The sequence below is a fragment of the Condylura cristata genome, unplaced genomic scaffold (genome assembly GCF_000260355.1).
Source record: "Condylura cristata isolate star-nosed mole 26May11 unplaced genomic scaffold, ConCri1.0 scaffold00011, whole genome shotgun sequence".
NCBI lineage: Eukaryota > Metazoa > Chordata > Mammalia > Eulipotyphla > Talpidae > Condylura > Condylura cristata.
Genome location: NW_004567112.1, coordinates 20,016,451 through 20,023,759, shown reverse-complemented (window position 1 = coordinate 20,023,759; position 7,309 = coordinate 20,016,451).

The following is a 7,309-nucleotide window of genomic DNA, read 5'->3' as shown; positions in this document are numbered from 1 at the left end:
GTTGTTATTTGATTTTTAGAGGTCTGATGCACAGGTGAGGTTTGGGGGGGTTAATTTCCTGTGATGGTGAACTGTCTGGTCTCCTGGGCCTAACTGGATGAGGCTGACTAACTCATGCCTCCACTGGGCCCGCTCCCCAGCTGGGAGAGGAGACAGGTAGGCAGGTTTGCAGCATGAAGCCATTACCTTGAAGACAGTTCAATGCACATTCAGCATTCTGGGTCACCTGAGATTCCAGCTCAATACAGGTCACACCCAGGGGATTCTGATGCCATGGTGTGGGGAGCAGGATGGGAAATGCTGGCCTGGGAGGGGGCTGCTTTTTCTCCCCTCAACCACTCCCTCACACCCCTGCTGGTTATAGTCCTCTCCAAGGCTCCTAGATTGAAGTGGGAATGCTCCTTTCTGACAACTCTACAAAACCTGCTCCCTCATCCTGAGGGTGTTCTCCCCCCTGAGGGTGTCCTTAGTTGGGTTCGTGTCCCTGGCACCTTCCCTGCTCCCAGCCTAGAATTCTGATTAATATTTGCATGTCCAGGCACCTTGCTGGGTGCTTTATCATCTCACCTAACACTCGAACAATGCCGAGAGGTAGATGTGATTATCCTCTCTATCAACAAATGAGAAATCCGTGGTGATGAGGAGCTTGCCTAAGGTCACACAGCTGGGAATCTTCCAGATGTGCCTGACTCTACCACACACATTTTGAGTACAGATGGTGCAGTCAGCCCACCCCTTCATCTGGGATTTCATCATCACTCTCCAGTGAGTCTGTGTGGTGCTATTATTAGTTGTATTACTAATGAGGACTTGAGTCTCAGGACTTCCCAGAGGTTCGTGTTGGAGGAGAGATCCCTGGGGGACAGTAACAGACAACTGCCCGGGTTCTGGTTGGCATAATTCATCGTGCTGGGGAGACATCTTGCTTCGCCCACACAAGGGAGGCATGTACCATCAGCTCCCGTTTCACAGCGGGGAAACTGAGGCTCAGAGAGGCTAGGTCGCTTACTCGAGGGGACCGCGCAGCAGTGGTGAAGCGGGAGCAAAGCCATGATGAAGCTATGCTGGCTCTAGATGCCTTTTCCACTCCCCCCTGTTCCTGAGGTGCCAGGGTCGGGTCACTTTTAGACATTTTAGTCCCAGGCGGCCCCACCCAGCCCACCCTGGGGGCCGCTCAGAAAGACAAAGAGGTCTGTGCCCTCTTGACCTGGCTGTGTGATAGGTCAGGGAAAGGTGCATTCTTCTCCTCTACTCACATTACCCAGCCTGTGGCTTCCTGGAATTTTTGTGAAAATTCCAAATCACTTGGCAATAGGTCCTCTTCCCACAGTTTTTGCAAACAGGAATGAAATACCCCTCCTCTTCCAAACCACACATTCTCACACCCTTTCCTGCTTTACACCGGTGCCAGGGCCCCTTTAGGAGAAAGCAGACCAGATAGGAAATCCAGAGTCAGAACCACGGAGGGACAGCCAGACGGCCAAAGGGTCGGGTTGGTCTGTTCTGGGCCCCAGGTCCTCGCAGGGAGGCAGAAAGGACCCCAGATGTGATGCCCAAGGACTGCAGGGAGAGGTTGGCTCCTCGCTGGGTCCCAGTCTTCCATCTCTTAAAGGAAAATAATAATGCCACCCCGATGAGATGACGTATGTGAAGTCTGTCCACCACTGTTTGATTACCTGAAGGTCAAGTTTGTTTAACGAAGCTTTCTGCTGTGGTGGAGATGGTTCATTCTGTGTTTCCCAGTGTGGGAGCTACTGGCCACACGTAGCTGTTGGGCACCTGAAATGTGGCTAGTGCTCCTGGAAACTGAATTTTTATTTATTTTTATTATTATTTTTAAGATTTATTTATTTGTGCATACAGAACTGGGGTACGGGCCAGAGGTGCAGGAGGTGAGAGGACTCACCAGAGACAGTGGAGAGCAGAACAGGCTGACTGAGGAAGTCGGCCTGCTGAGGGGAGCCATGTGGTCACCTCCGGGGCAGGCAGGGATCAAACTCATGAGGAAGCGGCTTTAGCTTCTTAGCGCTGTGCTTTAACCCTCTGTGCCACCAGGCCAGAAACTGAATTTTTAACTCAATTTTTTTCCCCAGTGAGATGAAATCCACATACCAGAAAACGAACCCTCAGTGTTTCGCACATTCAGAGTCTCACGTAACCACCACTTCTGTGTTTGACAACATTTTTCATCACCCCAAGAGGGAACTGCTCACTCTAAGTGGGTTCTCCCCTCCCCCAGCCCTGCAGCCACCAAGCTGCCTTCTGTCTCTGCCTTCCCTGCTCCCACACCTCGGTAAGTCGAGGCTACAGGGTGCTACCTTCTTGTGCTGGGTTTCTTCACTGAAGTAAATGTCTCCCAGTTTCATCTTTGCTGTGATATTGGCTTTATTTTCCAGTGGCTAAATGTTACTTTTATTTCACTATAACAATTAAAATGCAGCCAGCCACAGGGGCCAGGTGCAGCCATTCTGGACCACCAGGAACCTCTGGAGTCCTTTGGAACAAGTGAGGGCATGGGACCTCCACGCTGCTACCCCATGGGAGAGCAGAGGGAACCTGGAGAACAAAAAGCCAGAAGGGGCCTGTGGCCCTTCTGTGGCCACACAGACTGTGGCTGAGGACTGAGGAGCCATGTGTCGTGCTCGTTAGCTCAGTCCTTGCTGTGGTGCGTTCTGTGGCCCAGTAGCTTCCCTGTTTTACAGAGGGAGACTGAGGCTCGGAGAGGCTGAGCCACACATCCAAGGCCACACAGCAGGTAAGCGGGAAGAGATGGGTCTCCACACCTTTGTTTGGTTCCTTCGAGGCCATATTCTACCACAAGGTTGCATCGTCCTTCCAGCCTGACCGGGGAGTGGGCCAGATGAGGCAGACCCAGACTCCAGTTGTAGCGTGTGGATGCATAAGCTGTGAGGCAGGGCTTTCTAGTGGCATCTGTCAGCCTTTTTGAGTTAAGAACTGCCTGGGGCCTGGGGGCCTCTCTGAGCGGGGAGTGGGTGGCTGATGGGACACCCTGAAACACGATGGGGGAGTAGCCGCCATCAGTTCCCGTTGTTTATCAATGAATAACCTGGCCTGTCGGGGCTCCTGGTGCCTTTGGGCCCCCTACTATTAATTGATCTGGGAAGGAGACTCTGTTGATTGCAGACCCAAAGTAAACAGGGCTGGGATAAATGGGGCTGATAGCAGATAGCTTTCCTTGGCCATGCTGCCCTTTGCCCTTTGGGAAGGGGCAGTGGGAAGAGGCAAGAGAATGGAGAGATGGGAGCAGCCCTAGCCACGACTGTGGAGAGTGGGGGAGGGGAGACTGGCTTTCTGGGGCCCCAGTGAATCAACCTGTATGTCCTGGAAATAAAGTTCTCTGCTGGGCTTCCTGGTTGCTGCACCAGGAAGGGATCAGGAATGGGCCATTGAGACTGACATGCTCCTCTTCCATCCCTCCCTCCATCACCCGTCCATCATCCATCTGTCCATCATCCATCTGTCCATTATCCATCCAGCCCCAGCCATCCATCCATCCATCCATCCATCCAGTCATCCTTGCAACTTCCTTTTAACTTTCTTTTTCCGTCCATGTATTCTCACCTCTAATCCATCCGTTTTCTCTTCACCCTTTTCTGGCTTTGTCTGTCCAGTCTTTCCTTATTCTGTTCATCAGAAAGTTCATCTTTCCCTCCTCCTGCACCTCTCCCTCCCCATCACTCATTCATCTTTTTTCCCTACACAGTGACCATGTGTTCTGTGAGAAGCTAGGGAAGAACTTGGTTCTGAGCTCTGGGGTTCTGAGTCTGCCACCAGCATGGCCCTGGTAAAGTCAACCCCCCGACTTCAGACATGGCAGCCACTCACTCAAGGTTGTGGGGTCCTTAGGGACCACGAAACTGGTTATTCCAAGAGGGGTACTTGGCGGGTGACAGTGTGCGACTGACAAGCTCACCTGGGCCACGCGAGGGACCAGAGGCCCTGGCCAAAGCAGGGCACCCTCAGCCCTGCCTCTTGGAGGCCAGGTCTTTCTCTCCCAGAGCTGACCCTGGGTTTGGGTTTCGATGGATTTTGATTTTGTGAGTAGCAGCAGATATCACCACGGATCCCTGGGTCAGAGTTAGGTATCAGATCACAAGCCCACACTTCAGTATCACATGGCATACAGTTTTCTAGCCCCAATGGGGCTTTCCAGAGTGTTAGCTCATCTTAACAATCTTCCGCAGGCCACACAGATCCTGTTTCTTTTGCAGATGAGGGCAGAGAGGCTGCTTGTAAAGGGGTTTGCTAACGGCTCACAGCTGGGTAATTAGAGCGCCAAACCCACTCACAGGTCACCTGATAGAATGTCAGGCCTGCAACCCATTTCCCAAACCCATATGTGTGCCTATTTCATGGATGGAACACCTGAGGCTGGAGTGGGGCGGGGAGAGCTAGCCACAGGTGCCCAGTGGGCAGACCACCTAGCAGAATCGCGCAGCTCAACCCCAGGGCAGGCCCAGGCGTAAGGCTAAGAGCCGGCGGCAGCAGCATGTGGCCACGGCTACCTTTGCTGAAGCCCTACTAAGCGCCAGGCACTGTCCTGGAGGCCTCACACAGCACCCTTGAGATGCTGGACTCAGCAAGATGACTGCTAGAGAACACACCCTTGGTCCCCCTCCAGCTCCCTGCCCTCCTGCTGAGCGCTGGGGTTGATCTGGGGGGCAGAATGTGATCTCCCTGGGCCCTGCCACCACCCACTAATCCCTAACTGCTGCAGCTGGGAGATAAGATAGCACCAGCCCATTAATCAAGGCCGCCTGGCAGAGAGGGTGGGGGCGGGGTGAGACAAACCCCTCACAGGTGGAGATAAGCCCCCTCCTCCTGGCTCCCTGTGGGCTGGGCAGTGAGGATGCTGGGAAGCTCGGGCTCGGTTCCGATCCCAGGTGTCTGGATGGTGGGTGGGGCTGCCAGGGGGCTGGCAGCTCTGGGAAAGGCAGCCTGGCATGAAGGCCAGCTTGAGAGGATCCAGGAGACCTGAGTCCTGGCCTCAGTGTTCCCTAGGCTGTGACATTACTAGGCCACTGTGCCTCCCTGGCCTGTGCCTGAGCAGTAGGACCTGTTGAGACTGGACTAGACGCCCGGAGACCCCTTCACCGGGACGTGCTCAGTGACCTGGCCCTGGAGCAGGTGAGCGGTCACCTGAAGCAGGGAGCGGGCAGCGGCCTGCCTGCAGAAAGGAGACAGGCTGGGTGGGCTTTGTCCCAGAACTTGCTCCTGTTGCAGGAGACAGTGCGTGGTGGAGAGGGAGGAGGGGGGCCTTGGGCCTCAGGGCCCTTGGGGGATTGTACCCTGGTTAAGTCCCTGGCTGCTGGGATTGTGGAGTCTGACTAAACACCAGCTTGGCCGTGTCCTGTGTCTTAGGTGGGTTATGGAACTTTCTGGCATCTCGGCCTCCCCACCTGTACAGTGAGAATGTACATTTGCTTAGGAAGGGAAACGCGAAGGGCTGAGTTCATGCAGACTGGCTTGCTCCTGCGAAGGGCCCTTCTCGGTGCGGGCTCTGTGCATCATTACGGAGGGCATGGGTGCAGCGCGGCTCCAGCCCTGCTGACCATGGACTCTTAGTTGTAACTTTATAATGGACGACAAAGGTACATGGCAAATGCTGATGTCCGTAGTTTCGGTGGGCCAGGAAGACCGAGCCACTTTGACAGATGGGGGGCTTCTGAGGGTGCCCCTGAGATGCTGGCGGTGCAGGTTGACTGGGGCTGGAGGATTTGCTTCCAGGTTCTCTCCTGTGGCTGCTGCCCTCAGGATGTCACAGCTGCTTCCCTGGACCAGTGACCCAGAAGCCAGCGTGGAGGAGCGCGGGCTGTTCCCCGCCTGCTCTCTGAAGTCACACCTGTCACTTCGACTCTTAGTCCTCATTAGCGGCAAGTCACTAAGGTCAGCCCACGCCCAAGGGAAGGGAGGACAAGTCAGACAGACACCTCCACAGCGCAGTAGCCACAAGCATTAACAGCTGTCCGAGGTCCGGGTGTCCTGTGCTGGGAGTGGGCACACACAATCACTAATCTCCACCACCACGCTCTAAGTCAGGAATCACGTTCCCTTTAGGAATGAGAACACTGACTCGGAGAGGTTAAATCATTTTCCTGGTGTCACCCAACCAGGAGGAGCCCAGGTCTGGTCCTGGGGTCCGGCCATTCTCCGCCCCGTCATGCCCCAGCTCAGCCACATCCAAGTCAGCTTGGAGCCCCAGGTTAACCAAGCCTTGTGGGATGCAGGATTAGAAGTAACACACGCGGTACGTCGTGCACAGGCGTGTAAACGGCAGAAACTGTAAGAGCCGTGCTGACCTGAGCTCTAATTGCGAGTCCACTACACCGTGCCTCTGTGTCTTCATGTCTGCTCTAGAAGTGACAGTGTCCACCCGCGCTGGGAGGGTGGGTGAGGTAGGCAGGTGGCCGGTGTAGGTGCCCGCTCTCATGGGGTGGGGCCGGGTGGCTCTTAGGGCTGGGCTGCCAGGGGGCTGCCTTCTCTCTGATTAACATGCTGTCCTGGTGGGTGCACTGTCCCCCTTCCTGAGGCCCCCCATTCAGGCTTTGCTCAGCAAGGTGCCTCTGAGGCATGTTGATGCCTTGCCAGCTCTGTGGGCAGGGCTTGGTCAGGGGTGCTCCGGACCCACAAGTGTCAGGGCAGTAGTGCCCTTCCAGCCCAGCCCAGCCAGTGATCCTGGCTGGGAGCTCCCTGGGCCCCTCCCTCTGCCTTCCTGGTGTTGGGTCTCCGTTGGAGGAGATCTTCACGCACTTGCCCACGTCCGCCAGCAGAGGGAGCAGGTGCTGTGTCTGGGAACCTGGGAGACTCCAGGTCACCGGGAGGAGGGTGCTCCTGTTCTGGAGTCCTTGGTGGAGTGGGGTGATTGGGCACAGAGCTACAAGGGCGGACATGCAGCCCCTGAAGGGAGCCCTTCACCCGGGAGATGGGGCCATGGGAGAGGGAGAGACAGGATGGAATTTCCCGGGCCAGAGATTTCAGATCTCAGCTGCTGCTTCCAGAGGAGGAAGGAAGCCCACACTTTCCACTTCATAATCCACCCAGCAGATGGCACTGAGTGTGACTTCGTGCCCGGCATGCTGGTGGGCCTGGAAGCCCTCAGATGCGGCCCCTCACGGGGCTGCATCCTGCGGGGAGGCCAGGGCAAGGCGAGATGTGTAAATGAAATCTGGCCAAGGCGAGGTAAGGGAGATAATCAGCAGAGCCGGCCAGGGACTGCGACCTGTGTCTCCACTTGCTCACCTGGGCGGCCAGGTGGGGTTGAGGTGGAGCCAGACTGGGCGTCTGAGCG